Source organism: Nipponia nippon, unplaced genomic scaffold (genome assembly GCF_047370975.1).
Source record: "Nipponia nippon isolate SJK-2023a ecotype South Korea unplaced genomic scaffold, ASM4737097v1 scaffold_2, whole genome shotgun sequence".
NCBI classification, from domain to species: domain Eukaryota; kingdom Metazoa; phylum Chordata; class Aves; order Pelecaniformes; family Threskiornithidae; genus Nipponia; species Nipponia nippon.
The window spans coordinates 129,027,831-129,050,634 of NW_028262336.1; the positions used below are offsets into that span (position 1 = coordinate 129,027,831).

General features: G+C 44.9%; 1 protein-coding gene across 7 annotated transcripts in view; it reads right to left on the reverse strand.

Moving 5' to 3' along the window:
* Positions 1–22,804, reverse strand: part of GDPD5 (glycerophosphodiester phosphodiesterase domain containing 5) — a 178,841-nt gene that overhangs the window by 124,379 nt on the left and 31,658 nt on the right. The window contains exon 1 of one of the 7 annotated variants that reach the window (XM_087758240.1): positions 15,960–16,068. The exons of 5 other annotated variants lie outside the window; for them this stretch is intronic. The gene's annotated coding sequence lies outside the window, so the exon portion shown is untranslated. Of the gene's footprint in view, positions 1–15,767; positions 15,845–15,959; positions 16,069–22,804 lie in introns of those variants that run through there. One more of the 7 variants, XM_087758241.1, reaches the window with a different exon arrangement.

Here is a 22,804-nt window from a genome sequence, read left to right on the forward strand (position 1 = left end):
ATAGGCTGGGTGCAGAGTGTTTTTACTAGGCACAGTCCTAAATGCACACAAGTGCCTCTGACTTCCCCAGACACATACAGGCACAGCGACTCCAGTACATGTCTGGTCTCAGACCACCAGCTCTACCAGGGAGGAAGTCATGCAGATTACACTAAAAATCATCGCAGCACATCACTTTGGAGCCGTGGTGAGCGCTGCCTTGGCACCATGCCTGGTGGAGTCACCATGGGACAGCATGCCAGATACATTCTGACCAGCACAAGAACACAAGCAGTCCAACAGTTAAAAAAAAAAAAAAAAAAACACACCACCAAAATAACAGCTCAACAGTTAAGCTGAGGTGAGACAACACAAGGACCCAGACAGCACCAGGAGTGGCTGTTGATCTTGGCAGATGACATAGAAGAGGAGGCATCTAAGCCACAAAACCAGAGACACATGCGGGAAAGCACCAAACAGGTCTGGGAGAAGTTGGAATGGGAGGGAGGCCATATCTTGACTAAGACACACCATGTTCAACCTGAGCACAGAGACAGCCAAGGTGAGAGAAGAGAGGAAAAGCCATCAGTGGAAGAAGACGACAAGACCTAGGAAAGCACAGCTAGATATTGAAGAACAATCTGAAGGGGCTCAAGTACAGACAAGGAATTAAAAACTATTTAAGAAATTAAAAGGATTGCATAATATTTTTGCTCTCCACAGACTCCAAGAGTTTTGCCATCTTCACCAAACTGCAAAACAAAAGTTTACATCAAGCCTTATGCATTTCCAGCATGTGTTTTTGCTGAGGACTTAAGTGGAAACAACTGGGTTTGAACATGTATGCCCTGACAAGCAGTTTCCTTTACAGACAAGCTTTTCTCCCCCCTCCCCAATTACCCTTTCCTACACACACCCCTGAAGAGTTTGCCATAATCACACATGGATTGTATTAGTTGGCCCTCTGAAGGGCAGTTTTAATCTTCTCTGGAAGGTGTGAGCAGCTAAAGCAGAAGCCTGTCCAACACATTGCTCTAGAGGGCTTGTCTGCTTTCCCCAAGACACGTTCCCTGCTGCACTGCTGAAAATTTGGTTCACGCCAGCACAAAAAGAAAAGATCTGCAAGAACCATGCCAATAGCACTCATCCGAGAATAAGCAAAATGCCTCCACACCCACTGGACACACTTTAATTGAAACAGTAAGGGGGGGGGAACCCCACAGCAAGATTCATTTTACAATCAATACTCTGCACGTCTGCTGTGCAACTGCTATCCAGAGAATTAAGCATGAATGTCTCTGGCTTAATGAGAGGTGGAAAGTCCTAGTTAAATGAATTACAAGCTCTTTATTTCCTATGATTGATTCCTTCCATGCGGCTGCAAGAAACATTCTTCAAAAAATGTTCTTAAGCAGCAGACAAGCTAAATTAGTGAAGAAGCAAGCTTGCTTTCAAGTACTTGCTGCTCCTTGCCTCCTATTCTGCACACAGCCAACATGTGCAGCGCAGCACCAAAATACCCTCACCGATCACATCAGCAACAAGACCTCTATGCACAAGACCTATTCCCTCCTCGTCTTCCAAAATGTCATTTCTACTTCCATTTCCAAAGCAAATAGTCACTGCTCCATAGTGGTTAGATGCTCCTCTGTAGCTCCCTTGTTCTACAAGCCAGATACTGTTTTCGCTTCCTACACTGAGTGCATAAATTAATTTGATAAGACTCTAATCACACAGAAAACTCCTTCCCACTATAAACACACTGGATGCATTGTGGCCAAAGTAATCAAAAAAGAACATAGTCAGGAGGATCCGGTGACGTGAAAGACTCAGAGGTCAACTCCATCTCCCTGATTTTGGAGAGCTTCTGGCTCTAGCACTTTTTGTTTCCTTCTCATTGCAACAGGACTGATTTGGAGCAATCAAGACAGACCATCTGACACTGGAAAGGCCTTATAGGTATTCATTTTTGGATAGAGCACTCTAAAAAGCCACAAGCTGACTGATGAAGCCCAGGAGAGTTCAACAAGCAAAGTCAGCCTGGATTAGGAGAGGAATACAGAAGGATTGTTGACTGATCTTTATAATATAGATGTGGGTTGGGAAATACCAAAATTCTCAGCAAAAATAAGAGCATGAATGCATGTGATACGAAGAATGATGGGAGCTGCTACCTCATGCCTGGGAATGCCAGAAGTGACATGAACTCTGAAAGTAGTTTAAAAGGTTCACGCACGTCCACCGCATCTCTCAAACCTGAAGATATCACTTCTGACTCACCCCTAGCATTGAGAGCCTTCCTATCTCTGAAAGGTTGCACAAGGTCCATCCTTGGAGGTTTTCAGGACCTGTCTGGACAAAACTCTGAGCAACCTGGCCTGAGCTCAGTGTTGACCCTGCTCTGAGCAGGGTGAGATGGAGCAGAGCCCTCCTGAGGTCCCCTCCCATCCGAGTGAGCCAATGGGTCCAAGATTAAACAAAATATCCAGTGCCAGCCCCCACAGGAGCCTCAACTTCCAGAATGACACACATATGCTGTTTTTTTCAAGCAAGCAGCTATAGCACATCCTGGAAGCCTTTCTCAAAGCAACTCCAAATTTAACATGTTGCCCCCCCACCTATTCTAGTCTGTGATAAGATAATCCCCTTCTGATGAGTTGTCAGGGCAGACTCACAGAATTGGCTGTGTCCATTTCATCACCTCCACTACAGCTTTCTGCTCACTTGAAAAACATGGAAACAAAAACAGTATCAGAAAAATGAGATATTCCCACACCCCATCCCCTCCTCCGTCCCTATTTTGATATTTTGACTTCTGACAGAGCAAGGGCTAACATCCAGTTTGCCCTTCTTCTGTTTCAAAGATGCTCAATAAAGCACAGGTTTGTCTCGCATTCCTAAAGCCTCTTTCCAGTTATTGCTGAATTCTTTCCAGTTCTGTATAAATCAGCCTCTGTTCGATGCAAGGAGACAGACACGACAGTTTCCCCTCCCAGCGTATTTACAAGCTCAACCTGAACACCACGCAGTGAATGAAAATTGCATCTGAGGAAACAAGTGGGTAATGAAAGCCAGGTTACAACCACCCCATCACACAGTCTACTCAACGCCAGGTAAATATTGTCTTGACTGCTGATGTGTGTGTTCTTTCAAAGTCTGGGAGTTGATCTTTCGGAAGACATGAATAAGAACAAAGTGATTTTACTGTTTGCAGCAGCATAAATCTTTCAGAAAGGAATTTTCTCAATTGACTTGCAAGCAGTTGCGACGTTCTCAAACGCTCCTTGCTTTCTAAAGAGCATCTTGAAATGCTGGTCAAGGTCATTCTGACTCTGACATTAGAAATGACACATCAAGGGAAGAGGAGAGAGGGTGAAGTCAGGAAGGAAACCGCCCCTCCATCCACAGGGTGACTCCCAGAGTTAACAGAGGAGATTCACAGTCATTTCCAACCCATGCCTGGAGAATCCTGTTCTAATAAAAACAAAAAACAAAACTCCATCTGCCAGTTACATCAGCTACTATCTTGTTTTCCTTACGGAAAGGACCAGTCATGAGGGATTCACAAACTCATTTACTGATGCAAATCCAAGACCTATTAGTCAAAGTGCTTTCAATCATTTTTGAGGACTTTTAATAGAACAAGCATTAACCCAGTCCATTCCAGCGCCCTCCCCAGCATCAGTGACACTCTTCCAGACAGTTACCAATGGCACCACCGCTCAGCACATTACCAATAGCGATGAGCAAACTGGCAGATCCAAGATAATCATCATTAGCATGAAACAATGACATCTGCAGCAAACTGCTGCCACAGCAAGGCAGCAGTCTTCCCTCCACCCCACCTCCAGTGAAACTCTACGCAAAGCTAAACAGGAGTTATTTGGGTAGTCAGTAAATCGTAAAGAATAGGGGTAACCTGTAGCTTGTGAAACGCTGAGCATTGCTGCCCATCCTTACAGCCATTTCTACATCTTTCCCCCTCCTCATTCACAACCATCATGTGATTGATGTCGGTCAGGCAAAGATATCCAGAGCAAACTACGGCCAGGTTACCATGAGCCATGGGGTCTGGGGATGCTGGCACAAAGCTCTCCATCTGGCATGCCTCAAAGCACTAATGCGCATTTAGGTTATTGCTTAATGATCCTCAGCCTCATGCTACAGCGAACATGATCTTGAGGCAAGACCCCAACATGTCCATTAATACATAGCCAAGTAGTTTGGTGGGAATTTCTTCCAGCCCAGAGCAGCTTATCCAAACATCCAGAGCAGCTAAGCAGCAAGTCCCACGGGAGCCCAGAATCCAACAGCACCCATATTTCTTTTCCCTTTCCTGTAAAACACTAAGCTTTCTAGGAAAAGGCCTCAGAAAAAGGAGAGGCTGAAAGTTCATTTTTCTTAAGTAGCTCTGTGACACTGCAGTAATGAAAATAAAAAATACCCAACAGATTTTTACCAGGGGAGAGTGCTCAGCATCACAGACTAAAGATCAGTTATGTAAACATTCAGTCAGTGCTAATAAGACTGACCACAGGGAATATGTGTTCATTCAACAAGATGACCTTTCCTACCTAGAAAGACCTAGATGTCACCACGAAGATGACAAGGGCACTCCTCAAGGCAGACCTTTCAGCACCAGACAAAAAAAAAAAAAAAAAAAGGCTTCTCACACATCTTTGGATGACCCATCCTTACGGAAGCATCAAGGAAACAAGAAAAACTCATGCTAGTCTTCAAGGCTACACTTGTTCTGAAGACAGAAGGACCTACCCAGGTGGGGCAGGCACCTCGCGCATCTGGAATACAGCCCAAAAAACAGCCACATCCCAGGAAAGCAGAGGACAACTTTCTGGAGCACAGAACTCCCATAGAAAAGTTTGTTTGGTTGTTTTTTGTTTTTGTTTTTTTGTTTTTTGTTTTTTTGTTTTTTTTTTTTTAATTCTCTCACACACACACCCAGGGTTTATTTATTAAGAAGTTCTGAGGAAAATTAGAATTAGCCTATGTAACTTGAAAGGGTAAAGCCAGCTGCACACAAACACAGCATTTCCAGGATTAAATGGCTTTCAATTCAGTCTGCTTCACTTCCAGTAAGCCACTTTGTGTTTTCATCTTCAGTCAATTCAGATTAAGAGCCAGCCTTGATAGGAGCATTGAGCAAAGCTACTGTCTGCAGAAAACAGGCAGATTTCCTTATGCTAGCCAAGAGCTAAAAATACCTTTATTTTCAGTTTATTGTCCTAAGAAAACACAGTGTGATTGCATAAGTGCCTCTGTTCCTGTTCTCCTCTGTTCTCCCCTACTCTTCCTTCCCCCCCAAAGCAACAATGCCCCTGGAGCATCAGCTTCTTCCAACCCACGAAGCAGTTACGCACTGGCAAGCTCCCCGAGAGAAGTTGCTGCCAGGTGGGAAAGGATCAAATGAACCTCCCCACCAAGAGAAGAGCAGTTCTAGTCCAGCCTGCTGTCAAAGACTAGTCGGCACGTACAGCTGGAGACATGAAAGGATGGAAGTGGGAAGATTAAAGATTTGAAATAAGTCCCAAAGAAACTAGGCTTCATTTGCCCTTGGGTATACTTTTTTTGGTTAAAATGTAAACCATTGAGAGCACCTCAGAGTAAATAACTTGCTGGATGGATGCCCAAGCCAGTTTCTGCCACTTCTTGAACATACTGAAAAGGTCCTGAAAAAAAAAAAATACTGGCATATTCATCAAATTCAGAGAAAGCACCAAGTACCCAAAACAGCATCTCTGCAAGCATGAACTCAGCAAGAAATTTCAGGATTAGGCTTTATAAGCACTAGAAGCAAAGAAAGACCAAACAAAAAAGACCATCAACTAGCAAAACCTTTCTTTTTGTTGGAATGGTTCTTGCATATTACTGAAACTCAAGAGCAAATCAACATAAAAATTACTGTTCTCTGGATGAGCATACCTGAGTTCAAAGCCACCAGTATGCAGACTGGATAAACCAGAAGACTCTTAACTCCAAAGGAAGAGAGCTGGCCAAGAAGCAAAGACAATGAAAACTATAGAACTGGAAGAGTTTTTTCCTGAGAAAATGGTAACTTCCGGACTCAAGAAGTATATTTGGACAGTATATATGAGAGTAGAAAAGAGAATGGGGGTATTTATCTCTCTGCCATTATGAGAGACTGTAGCGGAAGGCTGCAGAGAGAGTTTCTCAGCTGGGTAACTGGCCAGACTGGAAGAGGGGAGAGGAAGATGGAATTAGGAAATACAAGTCAGATAGAAGAGCAAATGCGAGGGAGGCTGTGCCTCATGGTGCAAGTACAGAGTAATAGGGAAAGGAGCATCTATTTACACAGTGTGGAAGAAGAGGAGGAAGAATCCTAACTCACCATGCTTCAGGCCACTAATGGGAAGACATGCAGCAGGAAAACACAAGGACTGCATTTAGCGAGTATTAATTTATTCAGATTTGCACAAGCCTGAAACATAAAATACCCTGCATTAACAGGGTAAAGAGCTACCTGAGGGGCAGGAAAAAAGAATTCAACAAGTAAAATAATTTTTGGAGACCATTGTTTATACCAAGTTCAGAAAATTCCCCTCAAGCACCCTCCAAGCCAACAAACTTTCCCCTCAAAGTATTCCAGGGGGAAGAAACTCCTGAGGTCAATCACTTGCCCAGTCCTTACAAGGTGTTTATAGGGTCTAACACAGTCTCCTCATTCATAAAAATGGCTGGGATCCTGCTAGTCCTTAAAGGCTTATTGAAACCACAAGGCAGAAGGGATGCGCACTGGCATAACAAGTTAGCAGGTTAATCTATCATCAATAAGAAAAAGAGACACAAATGGCAGGGGGAGTGTGCTTCATGTCTTTGTTCCCAGATCTGGCAATCTAGCTGTTTCTGCATGTCTTAAGAACTATTTTTCAACTGAAAACAGGGAATCTGACATGAATGCTCAGTCTGCTTTATCACTGCAGGAGTTTCAGCCCTCCAATTTCCCCTGCCTCCATGAGATGTGAGCATCATGGTCTAGGTAAGGCATGGCAGATACAAGAGCTCCCACACCGCTTGCCAGAACTAGAAGACTTTACTTTCCCAACTAGGACACAATTTATAAACCAACACGGGTATCTTCACACCAAGATTACAGTCCAGCTGATGTATGACAGCAGGTCTATCTGGCTCATGGTTGATTTGACAGTCGTTTGAATTTCTCTGTCAATCTCTAGCAGACCATTACCTCCAACAGGTCCTTCTTCATTCCCAGTAGCATGATCCTATTTTTGGATTCTGTGGGCTTATCAGCAATATGTTTGACTAAGTTCCCCCCCCCCCCCCATCTCTGCTATCTCTTAAGCTGGTTTAAGAACAGTTATGTAAGAATCCTTCTGGGTTACAATGGCAAGGAAGCACTTTCTTCTCCAACCTGAATTCTGGCATTATTAGCACATCTTCCAGATCTCTATCAGCCCAGCCTTACTGAAACGACTCATTTCAGATGTAAAACAAACCACTTAGCTCCCCCAAATTAAAGTATTTTAGGTATTAGACCACAGAGCACTTTCCCAACTAGATAGTGACTGTTTCTCCTGAAAAGGCGCTAAATGGAATGACTGAGAAACAACACCTGAAGTAGCATCTTACCTTTTCCAACATGGTCAAACCACAGCTCAGCTATCACATAAGTCTAGTTTCAGAAGCTCTTAAGCCAAGAAAGCTGGGGAGAAACAAATGCATGCATCTTCAAGCCAGCAAGAAGCTGATCAAGGAGTCCCAATGGTGGATGAGACAGAAGATGCCTAATTCATGAAAAAAGTCATTCTAATCTCTGCACCCACTAAAGCTAATTGAGTTAAACTACTTGCCTTCCTTGGCTCTTCTAAGCCCATAGGTGTCAAGTGAGAGACATGAATCAAACTTTACATATTCTTCCTGCCCTCTCCAGGTGAGCCACTGATTTTACTATTTTTATTTCAAAGCAGGCCAAAAGAAATCTAAGCAACTGCTAGAAAACATCTCCTTTTCTAGCCAAATCAAAGGAGAACACTTGATTTTTTTTTTAATTCAGTTTTGGATTGCATATCGGTCAAAAACAGAGCAGACTTAGACCCCTTGGCTCAGACTTTTCTGTGTCATACAGGGTGGGGTTGTGGTCATTCCTGCTCACCTAGCACTGCTTTTGGAGTCAGCCCATGCATCCTGCAACATCATACCAAGCTCTGGCAACCCACAAGATTCAGCTGTCAGAGTTATTTGATTAGTTTTCTCTTCAGAGGATTCCATAGCTGACCTGAGCAGGTGGTTGGACTAGATGACTTCCTGAGCTCCCTCCCAAGCTGAACTATTTATTCTATGATTTTATATGTATGTACAGAAATCACTTTCTTCAAGGAAAGTCAGATTGCCCAAAAACACAGGCTTAGCATTCCAATAAGTTCTCAGAAATTGCTTGACAGCAAATTACGGAGGAACAATGTCTCTTCTGCAGACTGCTTGATCAGAGCCAGGCTTACAAACCCACTTGAGCTCAGAGGAGCATCTAGCTCTCAGCACCCAAAATCTGCCCTTACATGGTAGCCAGGATCCATGTTCTCCAAGTTCACTTGTAGGAAGAGCATTCACACAGAAGATAAGAAGCTGAGCCAAAAGCATTCAACTTCTTTACAGCATGAATTGGGAATACTGATGCCCTATAGCTCTGGATACATGCTTGTGAGCCTTCATTTCCTTATCCCATCAATTAAGGCAAAATATGGTTCTCTTCTGCAGAAAACACAGCTGGACTCTGTTACCCATTGCACCAGTAGGACCAGTGTGACCAGTCCTAGGCTGCCTCGTGCCCAGAGCTGCCACTGACACTCTGGAGTCAACCACATTGTGCAAGAACGTTGATGAGCAAGACATGTCCATGCATCACATTGAGTAATGCCACCTCAAAAGTATCACAAGTATCATGAGGGTGGTGAAACGCTGGCCCAGCTTGCCCAGAGAGGTGGTTGATGCCCTGTCCCTAGAAACATTCAAGGCCAGGTTGGACAGGGCTCTGAGCAACCTGGTCTAGCTGAAGATGTCCCTGCAGAGTACAGAAGCAAGGAAGGCAGTGCTCATGCAGCTTCCTTGCAGGAAAGAAGTTTTGGAGAGGTGTCTCTGCCTCCTGGCCAGGGAGAGCACAACCCAGTGACCTGGGGAAAAAAGTGACCACCACTTGCACTGTGTTCAGAAGTGACTTGGAAAGAGGACTCAGGAGAATTTAGTATATTCCCTTTTTTCCTCCCTTTCTAAATGGATGTTTCCATTAGAGAAACTAAGCGCTTTACCAAGTTTTAAAACAGCCTGAGGTTTACAGCCAGCATATAAACTCTAAAAGAGTGCGGCTGGTCAGGGTGGAAACATCTTTTCCAGCATAAACCCCTCAAGCTAGCAACGTTGGCCAAACTGCTGTAAATCACCATCTTCGCCCTAGTTAATCCTGGCTATTAACTTTTAGCTTTCTAAGCAATTTTACATATTCCAGCAAGCTGGGGTTTTGGGTCATGCTGCTTTCCAAGAACGCCCATTTCTCTCTTTAGCAGCACAGCAATTGCAAGCTATTGAGTAGCCTGTGAGACTTCAGTAAAGAAAGTCTGCATCCCTTAGCTTGGATCGTCCTCAGTAGTATTTAAAAAAAGGGTGATAACATTTTCACTGAGCTAGAAGACACACTGTCCCAATATTGCTAATATCTCATAAAATCAACTTGGATTCTAAGCTTCTTCAAATTGAGTTGTTTGCTGTTCAATCTTCTGCCAAGCCTTTGAGAACTTCGTATTTTCTCCTTTTTTGTTCCATTTAGTATTGACTGACTGAAGCTTGTTAAAACCTTTCCCTTTTTTTTTTTTTTGGAAACAGCTGATACCACCTGCTTCCAGCAGCAGGGACAAGAGCAAGAGCATCACGCACTCGTTTCTATTCCGGTGACATTACGCAAATGCCTTCTTCACGCACCACCTACGCTTCAGTCCTCAATCTGTTTGGCTTCACAGCAGCCCTATAGAGTGAAAACACGGAGGCAGCTCCGTGTCTCGTCTAGCTCCATCTTTCAATGGCCTGTTCAAGGGTTTTTTTTTTTTTCACAGCTTAATAAGATTTTATTCCCCAAGTTGGAGAAGCGGCTTTGCCACCTAGCACTTGTTCAGCCCACAGGTTTGAACCCAGCATATGCAGCTTGCTCAGCACGCCCAAGCTCCAGAGCCCTCTCTCTGCAACAGGTGGCTCAGTTTTTATGGGGATGTAACCATGATTTCTCTTAAATCTCTCCTTGTGCTCAAAGTAGACATTTTAAACATAGGCTCCTGAAAGCCCTTGGGTTTTCTTCTTAACTAAACTGACATGTCAAAGCTGTCGTTTTTCAAACCTGCACATGAAAACCCGGGCTATTTACTATAACAGATCTGCAAATTTGACAAGCCCAACTTTGGTGGTTGGCCACCAGGCACAAAGCAATAATCACAGATATAGACACATAGTTTCGAAATAGTAGAGAGGGGTAGAGCCAGCCGTTCTTTGGTAATGAGGTCCTCAGTAAGCATCGCCTTTCCCTAGCACAGCATTCTTCCCAATAGGGTTCAAAAGAAGTCTCTTCAAGTTCTTAAACTTCATAGAAAGTCATAGAATCACAGAATCATTTAGGTTGGAAGAGACCTTTAAGATCATCAAGGCCAACTGTTAACCCAGCACTGCCAAGGCCACCACTAAACCATGTCCCTAAGCACCACATCTCCCCGGCTTTTAAATCCCCCCAGGGACGGGGACTCAGCCCCTGCCCTGGGCAGCCTGGGCCAGGGCCTGACAGCCCTTTCAGGGAAGAAGTTTTTCCTAATACCCAACCCAAACCTGCCCTGGCGCAGCTTGAGGCTGCTCCCTCTCGTCCCATCGCTTGTTCCTGGAGAGAAGAGACCGACCCCCCCCGGCTCCAGCCTCCTTTCAGGCAGTTGCAGAGAGAGCGATGAGGGCTCCCCTCAGCCTCCTCTTCTCCAGGCTGAGCACCCCCAGCTCCCTCAGCTGCTCCTCACCTTGTGCTCCAGACCCTTCACCAGCTTCATTGCCCTTCTTTAGATGCGCTCCAGCACCTCAATGTCCTTCTTGTAGTGAGGGGCTCAAAACTGAACACAGGATTTGAGGTGTGGCCTCACCAGTGCCCAGTACAGGGGGACGATCACTTCCTAGTCCTGCTGCCCATGCTATTTCTGATGCAAGCCAGGATGGTATTGGCCTTCTTGGCCACCTGGGCACACTGCTGGCTCATGTTCAGCCGGCTGTCGTAACAGTCTTGCCCAAAACACTTCAACCACGTGGCAGGAGATAATCCTGCTGGCAGTTTGGGCATGGCTGCAAAGAGCTCCTCGTGGTCCACAGCCAGCACATAGCTAGATTGCACCCAACTTCAAGATAATGAGTATAACTCAACACTCCACTGCTGTCTGCAGACCAGACCCAGGGTAAATCCAGCCATACGTCCAGTAAACGCAAAACAGGCTGCTTGAGGCCCCATTATAAGTCCCTGCACAGGCATTTCCCTGTCATGCACTGGAGGAAGGTCAACCAGTCCAACTATCCTACTATTGCAGCAGAGGTCAAAACACAGCTGGATGCCATAGGATGTGTTTAAAGCTCACAACACTGGTTTAGTCTCTCCCCTCCATGAACCATTGCCTCCACTTTTATCTATGGAAAAGTTTCCAAAATTTAAGGCTGCTTACCTTGCAGATAGGAACAGACTCATTTGCTGTGCCACTAAGGTCACACCACCTGTTAAGGAAAGTAGCACAGAGGGGAACATACCGTCTTTCAGACACCCTTTCATATGGGGAAATGGTTTTGCTTTCTTCTGTAGTGAGATCTAAAGAGTTGAGATGACCCTTAGCTGGTAAACCCCAACCCTATGCCACCAGCTTTCACATCAGCTTCTCCAGTTCCTGGTCCCTTGTTCAGAGACTTCAGGAACTAGACAAGATGCAAAGTAATGGGATCTCCCAGGCTTGCTTGGAAAGGATGCAAAGGCTTCACCTATTATGTTATCATCACAACTGAACTCCCTGCAGCTTGTTTTGTCTGTCCCAAGAGATCTCTTTTATGGAACAAATGACATCAAGACACATCCATCCTGTAGCAGCACAGTGAGGCTCTCACAGAAAAAGTTGAGGGTGCATAAAGCACAGGTGGCAGCATCTTAATTCTTTGCTGTCAAGATAAGGAGAGAAGAATGGAGATTTAGGGATTTTCTTTATTTTTTTTTTAAAGGGAGCGAACTAAGAGTCTACAAATTTAGGCATCTTGCAAGATCCAATATCCCTAATCTTCAAAGCTGCCTCCCATTATCAACATTACTTTAGAAGGAGAAAAACACACAAACAGTGGCATCCTTAGTGCATCAGCTCCAATCCCCTACCAGAATCCACAGGTATCACTGGAGGAAGGAGCAGACCACACAGAGAACAAACGAGATAACAAATCACAGTCTTTGATTACAGCCAGAGTGTATTTAAGAGCAATCTCATCCTTGCCACTTTTTGTTCTTACAGAAAGAGCTTGAACTTATCAGTATATAGGATTTTCCCTTTTTTTCCTCCCACTCAAGCTATCAAATCAAAATGATTGAAACAAAGCCCTAGAAGGAAGAGGGTCTGACACGCTCATGAGCACCTAAAACATAGCAGGGGGACACAAGAAGGTTTGCAAACTTCTACAGCCCAGCCAAAAAGGACATTATTATACTTACAAGTCACTTCTTTCCCCCAGCCATTAACATCCTGGGTCTGCCACATTCTGTGGTAGGTTTCAGAAGAAACGTATTTTCATTGCTTGGTAGCCTCAACCTTTCCCTACACACTCTAGAAACCAACCAAACATGCCAAGATGACCTTTTTAGACATCAGAATAAGACTGGGGTTTTTTTTCAGGAGAGTTTAGCAAGTGGCACACCTGAATTTCAAGCCTCTTGTGTATCACATTGAAGGCTGCAGAGACAACTGGATCGGCTCGTTTGCCCCAAAATAAAACCTAAACAATCTACTAGAGCTGACCACCAAAGAGGAAAGAGCAGGTACAGGATCAGCTCCAGCAGATCCAGTGCCAACACCCAGCAGAGAATCCCAGCCTCAACGATGCCATTTAAACAAACATGCCTGTATTTAATTTCAAGAGGAAAAAATGTCATCTCTCTCCGCTACCAGCTCTACTGCATTAACCTTCATCACCACTGTGACAGGTAACTTTCCTGCCACACCTCCAGTGCAAGGCTCATCAGAAGCACAAGAAAATGAGAGCTTTTAAGACAACAGTCAATATTCTTGGCAAGAAGTTGGAGTTTTGCATGTTTGTTTTTTTTTAACTGCACATTAATGCTTTGCAAAAAATGTCCTCTGCTATGGAGGCTGAAGCACTGGACTCCCAGACACAGGAGCTATCAGCAGCTTTTCTCCTCCTTTATAGAGCAAGTACTCTCCAGAACAGTTTCTCACTACTGAGGTCTTTATTTTTAGCTTGGCAGCTATAAGTTGTATTCAAAATAGACTCCATCTTTGTATTGTGACAGTCCCCAATTTTTGCTTTAAGTTACAATGCAGTTTATTAGCTGAAAGGATTTCCAGCTGCAGTTATTGCCTAGTAGGAACTGAACTGATATCCATTCATCATCCCCCTACTTACAGGACAAGACTGCACAAGAGAGCCGAAGCTCATCATCGATTTCCTGCTAAAATCAGATCCTAGAGGCAGAAGAAACTCATTACATATTTTAATCTTGTTGGGCTTTGAAATTCTCCTCACAAGATGGTTTAACTAACACAATTTGGCAACTTGCAGCAAAACTGGAAACAGGAGGTGGCCAAGACTTCACCTGCACGACAGCTCAAACATTTTGCCTGTTGTTATCCATGCAACACAGAGAAAAGATTCCAGATCTTGGCAAAGGATGGCTGATTTATGCATAGATTCGGCAGCCATTGAGCTATTCTTTGCAGCAATCTGTGTGCACATAGAACAGGCTATTCACTGAGACAGTTCCCCAATGTGTGAATATCACTTGGGCATCAGCAGCTGAACAGAGAGAAACGAGAAGTTTAAGAGTTCAGAATAATACTGGTTTATTTGAACCACACCTGGAGGTGAAGAGAAGGTCAGGTGCAACACAAGGAGAAAAGCTCTTCATAGAGACAGGGATGTTAAGCAAAGAGTAACAAGACTTTCACAGCACTCTTGTTTGACCACAGCTTCATCCAGGGACCAGTGCCACATCCCAGGGTTCCAAAACTGGTACGCGATTCCCCGCTTTGTTTGCTGAAACGGGAATACATGATGGAGGAGGCGTATTGCAGCCACAAAACCAGGTTACCTTAAAAGCCCATATAAATCGTGACGGCTGAGTGCCCTGGGTGGGGATGATTGGCTATGTTCATGCACACACACGTGCAGGATGTGTTTTGTCTCCAAGGGTATTTCAAGCAGAAAGACAATAGCCCCTTTTTGCAACACCTCTCCTCCCTAGACGATCTTTTATACACCCACGTGCCACGCAACTCTGAAAAGCGGTTCTCAGCATGTCAACACGCTGCTTTTAAAACACAACAGCACAATTTAAAAACCTAATACCCAAAGGGAACAATAGGACATCCATATGGATTAATGCGAACAGCAGGCTGGATGGCAGGTACGAGAGGGAACAAAGAGAAATCAAAGGTGCTTTCACTGCAATCGTTGCAATTCCCAAACCTACCCTCGAATTAAGAACTTCCAGCCCTTTAAAGAGACTCAGACGCTATCTTACATTTACTTTTAAGCAGCCTTCCTACTATCGATGGTTGAACATGCAAAAGCCCCAAGGAGAGATATCAAACAGCAGGGCAGGATGGGGAAAAGTTCAACTCCCCAAAGGTCATTTCTGTGCAGAGATGTCTCAAAGCTGCTGACACTTTTTGGCAGCTAAACATTAGCAGAGGAGACATCGCCTGCTATTTCCACAAGCCTTAGATTCAGGTTGCAGTTTCACTTGCATAAAGCAGATACACCAGGTAAGCCACGCTGAAGCTTCCCTGGAAAAAGAAAGCAAGCCATTTTTAGCTAAACGTGTGTATACACTGCAAAAAATACATAGCAAAAGTCTCAGTGAAATATTATCCCTACTTAAAAAAAATATAGTGAAAAATCCATTAATACAATGATCATGTCACATTAATATAGTTTCTATCACTTTTACCTGTACACCTGTCTTCAGACCACACAACTTGCTTTATATTTCAGACCAACAAAAAAGCAAACAGGCCTCTAGAGCATATAACCACAAAAAAACCACACCAAAAGTCACCTCCACAGATGAAGACAGACCAGAATCCTGCAGCGAGTTTTTCTCTCTACCATAGGTTGAAACCCACCCCCCTCTCGCTATGAAAAATCACCCAATTTCAGGATGTTACATTCCCCTTTTTGCCAGATTACTGAAAAATCTGCTAGAGATGCTGAATCACACAGGAAACTGAACCTTGTTTTCAACTGGGGACAAGAAGCAGCAATGAGAGCTAGAAATCCTAAAAAGAGACACCCCCCACTCCCAAAACCACAAAACAAATTGCCATTACGCTATGAGGAGCAGCGCAGACTGACCCAGGTTTCTGCAAATCTCTAGGGGGGGAATACATGAGGATGGGTGCTGCCCCTTTGCACCTTAAAACCTGCAGGAACACGTAAGGACACTCCCCACCACGCAGCCATCAGCTAACCCCGATCTCCTGTCCCAGCCTCCGCGGTAGCTGCCCCATCACACCAGACCTCACCTGGCACACCTTTTATTTCAGAACGCCGTTGCAACAAAACCGTGACAAAACGCTCCTTCGACTGCCCTGCAGCACTTCAGGGACGCTCGGATGCTTATCCAGTTGCCACGAGTCTGCGGCGCTCAATCTCTTTTCTCCCCACCGGGACATTGCAAACAAAACACACAGAGAAGCGCTGAAAAGAAATCTCACCATCATGTTTGCAGCACGGATGATTTCATCCCAATTACTTGCTCTTGTCATGCAAAAAGAGCTACAGGAAAAAATTTAATTCCTGATCCAGACGATACAACAGCCAAAAATGAAGACACTGCCCCAAGCATTTATTTCAGATTTTTACATGCTGGGATCAGCCCTTTGGAGTGTCCCAGAAGTGCTCTTGGAGGGAAGACAGACATTAAAGCCCAGTTATACATCTGAATTTAAATCTTCAGCCTCTGATTTAGGGGAGCCTGAGGAGCACACAAGCACAGGAACAGCTCGTTTAAAAAGAGGACTTGGAAAAAAAAAAAAAAAAAAAAAAGAGGTGTCCAAGTTATGCAGAGAAGCCGGGCAAAGAATGCAAATTCTGACCTACTTCTCCCTCCTGGCTGGGAGAGGGCACGAGGCAGCTGTTATTGCTGCTCTGCAAGCACAAGAGATGAGCAGGAGCCCTGCCAAAACTTCTGCAGCGATGCCTCTTCCAGACGCAGGCTTCTCCATGTGGGCTGCTTGCAAGGCAGGAGCAATCGTCCTTCTGCCCAGGCATCAAGACAACAACCACCCAGTCCAGCAGCAGGTGAAGTCAGGATGAGCAGGGGTCTCTGAAGGGCCTGGACTCAGCTCATGCCAGCAGTATTTCCCACTGGACTCCTCTGCCAGCACCTGCCTTAGTTCTGCTTCAGGCAGGATGGGGAAGAACAGTGTCTTCCAGGTAGGTAGGAGGTCTGGTGCCTTCATGAAGCCTCTCTCAAAACCAGCCTCCAAGATTGGAAGGGGGACAGGGACAAAGCCATTGAGGTGATAGACACATTGGCTTGACTACAACGCCAACTGGACACCCATAGACAGCAGTGTCTTCTCTGACCAAGATCCACATGAAAGCCATCCGCTCTCCCAGTGCAACACGCCAATGATGGAAGGAAAAAATACCAGAGGAAAGGAACAGGGAGCCATAACAGGAGGAGTTTCACCCAGCAACTCCTCCACTGGAGGAAGTTCCTCACTCTTATTATGCAAGCTGAGGCTCTCAAACCAGATCTTTGTGCTTGACTGCCTACTCAAGAGCCACTGACCTTCAGCCACTTCTCACCCCAGCAGGGTGGAGTCCAGCCAGCCCAGTTACTGCAACCAGAGGTGAAGTGGAACCAGTGGCATTTATGCAAGATTCACCCTACAGTACTCTCCATCTCAGAAGGTTCAAGTTTACTATGCACTTGCAAAAACTGAGAGCAATCTTTAGGAGTCATGAGAAGTCTTCCTCTCAAGCTTATTCCACCTATCTTTCTATAGGAGAAAGCCTTTCGGATGAAAAAAATTCACCTGATCCCTGATCTCACACAGACATGAGTTGATTGGGTTAACCATCAGCTTATGTTAGATGAGTCCAAGATGTGTTACTGCAAAATATTTTCCTTAAAGCACCAAGCTGCGTCAGCACAAGGTGATATAGAATAAATGCAACCAAGAAGGAAGAGCTAGCCATCTTGCATCAACCAGAGATCCAGCTCATTTTACACAGTCACATCTTACTTCAAGCCAGGGCACGGCTCACATCTGGTGCTGGTGCTGCTAGAGCAATGCTTGGGTGGAGGTTATTGGATAGTCCTGGCTTATTGCAGCCAGCTGAAAAGAAATTGGGACAAACAGAGAAGCACTGAGAGTAGCAGTTTTCAAACAGCTCCAAGTCTCAGCCCATTTCCAGCACTAGCATAAAGGCACACAGTGCCCACAGGGGGTAGAAGTTACCTGCCAAATTTCAAGTGATGGGAGTACGAGCGGCACTGACAGTTCCATGTCCCAGTGGGAGAAACAAGCGTCTAAAACTGTCTCCAGTGATGTATTTTCAGAAATGCACTGCGTTCTCGTCAGCTCTTGACATGCAAATACTATCATATATTACGCACGTTAATCTCTTAACAATACAGTCTAAGGTATATTATTCAGCATCTCCCAAACCTCCTGGTTGGCATACATGCAGTCATAGGTAGAGCCATAAAATCCTTGCTGTACTGGCCAGCAATTGCAATTTCTGCCTACTGCAAACCAATTAGAGACGGCTTTGTTCAGCCAGTCTTCCTTCCTTTCCCTTGGGAAACCTATATGTCAAAAGACCAATAAATGCTGGTAATTTATTATGTGGAAAGAGAGTCATGCAGCTAAGACTAAGAGAGAACTGAGAGCTAAGCCGAGTTTATGTTTGAAATGGTCACAGAGCCCTGTGGTGGCAAGTCAAATTTGTTGCTCCTATTTATACACGTAAACATTTTGGGATGAAGGAATGTAAAGCAGAGAAGGATTATCAGCATCAGAGTTGAGCAGAAAGATGTAGTTCAGATTTAAAAACTGTTCAGGGTTGTGTTGCAAGAAAACAGAGAGAAAAACCAATTTACAAGGAACCAGATAGCTCCAATCTGAAGAGTCTGTTTATCAGCATTGATTAAGGAAAGATTGGTTTCATCCTAAAGGACAGCAGGTGAATCACCCCAAGTCCTTAGAGTTCCATCCCTCATTAATAGATGCCACTACCCCAGGCTCAGGAGGCATATATCTCTGGTGCAATTTTGATGTTTGAATAAACAAGAATCATATACATGGTATTTGGGGTTCTTCCAGCCTCCCAAGCATCCAAGTAACACTCCAGCAGACATAAGATGTGGTATCCTGCTCATCACCACCTATGAAGGTACCTAAATCACAACCTGCCAGATGATCCCTCATTTCTCTCTGGCCTCTTCCCCAGGGACTGGAATATTCACACTCCACCTGGATAATTCACTTGCCCATGCCTTTTCTGTAGGACTGCAGTCAGAGCAGGCAGGGAAACTTGGCTGCAGGGAAACTTTCTGCACACCAAGCAGAACTACTTTCTCCAGCTGCATGGGATGCAGCTTACAAAAAATCTCCCTCTCCCACCCTACAGAAGAAAGAGCTGGGATGTTAAAACCAAACAATCTTTCCCATCAAAAACAGTCTGTAAAGAGCCCAAGGGTTTACAGGGGTACCTGGGATGTGCAAGAGACTTTCCAACCTGTGTTGTCTTCCTCCCATGTCGCAGGTGAGCCAGCTGCCTTGTCCATCAACAGCATTTCTACTCAAACCAAGAGGGAGAGAGGTCTCAGCTCCAGGATGGAGAGTCACCAAGCATATTATGCCCCTGTTGCCTTGGATTTAGATAGCAAGCAGATGTTTATAAGAGCTCCCAAGGTCTGCCCTGATCTGTACCACTGCTACTGGAATAGCACAGGGGCAGGGAGCTTGGAAAGACTTTGCCACTCAAAAATATTTGTCCTCAGCAGCTTTGCTGTCCTGCCAGTCACCTGCCAAACCTATTTGGCCACGTAACTTAACCAGCCATCTCCCATCAGTTTTGTTGGCAGCTGCTGGCTGCTTTTCACAAGGATACAAGGGTTTAGCAGGTCATTCAAGGTTGCTGGCTCTGCTTTCACACACACCTGTGCTGGTGCTCCAAGGTCTCAAGCCAGCTCTGAGCAAGTCAATGCACTGCAGCTGATGACCTGCTAATGAGATGCTCTAATCAGGCTCAAGGTAGTTCCCCCTGCAAAAAATCAAGCATCACACAGACACCTCTGTTTCAGGTGTTCAGCATGGTGCTCCCATAGAGATCTGTCCCCACCAGGTGTTGGGCAATAGAGACATTTAACTCTATATTGATATTCTTTGGTTTGGAGGAATTTAAAATACCCAACTTGTGTATAAAGAAGAATGGGAGGATGAAAAGTGCTACATCGGCAGTTAAGTGTTTTGGACATGGCAGACACCACATGGAGGACAGGAGAGCACCATAGCTTGACAAATGAAGCAGATGGTCTGAGTCTTGGTGTGGCCAGTCACAAAGCAGACATTTAAAAGAAATAAATATGTGCAGCTGCCTCCACTTCCAAGGAGATGGTGGGAGATCCACTGAGAGAAGAAGTAGAGACATTCATGATTTCATCTCAGTTGGAACTGGTCAAGGAACCCAATTCTTGCTCCTGACACTGCAATGTGTTTGTCAAACACATGCTTAGCAGGATGAAAACTAGGCAGGATTTCTTCCTGCACCACTTTATCTTTATCAGCCCTGAGCACAGCTTCACATCAGCTCCTGGACCCACCTGTGCACCCTTTCCCAGTCTTCATCAGGTCACTCATAGGCTCTGTGCTCTTTGTGAGGAGGAATGGCTTTTCTCCATAGGTTTGCAGAGGGCTCAGCAGAGAGGGACAATCAGTTTAGTTTTATTTGCTGCCAGGTGGTAGAGATGTACCTCAATAACTTAAAGGTTTGTTTTTTTTTTTCGTGTAACCGTAATAGCTACTGCAGGAACACAACAGCACATCTGCTCAAAACAACCAGGGAGGCAGACAAACCTGAGTTCATGCTGATCCTGCTCTCCATTCTTTATCCTTTGAGGAACATGGCAACTGTTCCTCTAGGAAAGGCACAGCAATTTTTGTGCAGGAAATCCAACATACAAGCTACACTGCCTGCTGAATAAATCACTGCTAGTAGCTCGGGTCACTCTGCTCTATTTGTGGCCTCAAGCTTTTCTCCATAACTGAAAGCAAAACTTTTCCTGAAGGCAGAAATCCTCAGGCTGCTGTGGACTTCAGACTGGGGATTTCAGAAAATCCCAACAGCCACCCATCAGATTCAAAAAGGGAAGAGTAGATAGAAATCAGAGCTACGAACCCATCACAATCTGCCCCAAAAGGCTGGACACTTGTCCCTTCTTCCACACCACCTCTGGCCTCTCTTCCAGCAATCCCATGCTGGTAATGTAACTAATTAGCTGGGAAATAAGGCTTCTCAGTCATCCTTCCTCTTCTCCCAATTCTCCATGACTGAACAGGGATGCTCTCCTGGCCTTTTCCAGGGAACTTTTATTAATGCATTGAATATATATGGGCTCATGCACTAACGCACACTGCCTACCTTTGGGGCATCATCCCAAAAACAGGCACCACAAGCTACCAACAACCTGTTCCAGAGATATTCTGTACCTTCTTCAGTGGTAAGAGTCACATCCCCCCTTTCCCTGGAGCTCACTCTTCAAGCATGACTCATGAGTGGCTTCAACACTGTCCTACCACACAGCTTCTGGACCAGAACTTGCTTCTTCCTCACCTCTTCGGGATACAAAGGCACATCCACCCTTCCATGACATTTTTAGGGAGATAAGGATGTAAAGCAGCTCCTTAACATACTTGGATAAATGTTGATTAACTGTCTCTAACTGCCTCTGGTTTTAACAATAAGGTCACTTCTATATCTGCTAGGAAAGCTGTATTTTGTTCCTCACCACCTATAGCCTTTTTAGATTCAGAATTAAAGTCTTTATACACAGCTTAGAGCGAGATGAAAGAGAGCATATGGATTTCTCTTTGCCTCCAAGGCGAGTTAATACCAAATCAATCAAAAGGAGAAAGCAAGTCACACAAAGCAGGGTTTAAACCTTCATGGCAGCAAAGTCATTTTCACAGCAGAAAAGACAGGCCAGCTGCTCAGAGAGTAGCCGGTTGCATTTAATAGTGGCTGGGATTCACATGGGACTGAGGGAGCCCAGGGACATCTCAGGTCCACATTCTGCAGTGGACGCAATGGGAGAAGAGATCTCAAGCCATCATCCCCATTTCCCTTTCTCCATCCTTCTGTGAGAGACAGTAGTTACATCCTCTGAAGTTTGCATTAAACCAGGGAGGGCCAACGATCTTTTTTGCAGCCTTAATGAGAATGGCATTCACCAAACAAGAGATAGTGGGAGGGGGAATCAATACCTCACAAACATTTCCTTCTTTGCAAGTTTAATCACTCCAGCAACCTATTAACATATTTCAGAACACAGTTATCTGCCAAATACTAGATTTTCAGTTGCACCGAACAGTAAGGAAGACATTCAAGTCTCCAAGAGTCAAAGAAATGGTTGTGCAACCTACCAAGGTTTCAGCTTGGCTTGCTGTGAGCAGTTCTGATGTCCCACCGAGCACCGGCTTGCACAGAAATGCTGTGTTCAAGGCTCTGCCTTCGCTAAGTTTTCTTTAATCTGCCCCACAGGTTCATGTGTTAAAAAGAAAAACTGCACAGTTGCACAAACCTTGTTTTCCAAGAGGCCAAAAAAGGAGGAAGAAATTAAAGTCAAAGCACTGATTTATAAAAATGTTGATTTGTACGCTGCAAACATATGCTGAAGGGGGGAGGGGGATAAATTAGCACAGACAGTCCAAGTCAATGCATCTTTGTTATTAGCCTCCTGTCATCTCTGGGACAGGGATCCAACCACAACGGAGAGCGCGACTCCAATCCAGCGTCTCCAGGTCTGCCAGCCCCGGTGATTAACTGCACAGATGTTAATTACAGGATGTAAACAGTGCCCTCGCCTGACCCGTAACTTGACGTCAGGCATTTACAGCTCAGCCGGTGCTCTGGGGAACCAGTCAGCCATGCGGCGTGGTTGCACACATACAGCCTTTTGTCAAGCCGTTGCAGCCCCTTCCCACCATCCTCCCAATTTGGGGCAGCAGATAACATCAAGCATGACACCACCTTTACTTTGCACTCTATATTTCTACCCCCACTTTTTCCATTCACAGGGTAAAAAAAAAAAAAAAAAAAAAAGCTCCTCAATGCTAAGAGCTCACAGAGCTTCTACCACTAATAACAGACAAGGATTAAAGCATCTTGTCAGCCCAAGTATCCAAGAAAGACCTTGAGGAATGCAGATCAATGCTTTCACAGGCATCCCTAGACCAACACCAGTCCACAGCATCCACAGAAGCTGGTGGTTCACTCTCACAAGAAGCACCAGAACAAGGCCCTTCCAAAATTTCCTCTGCCACAA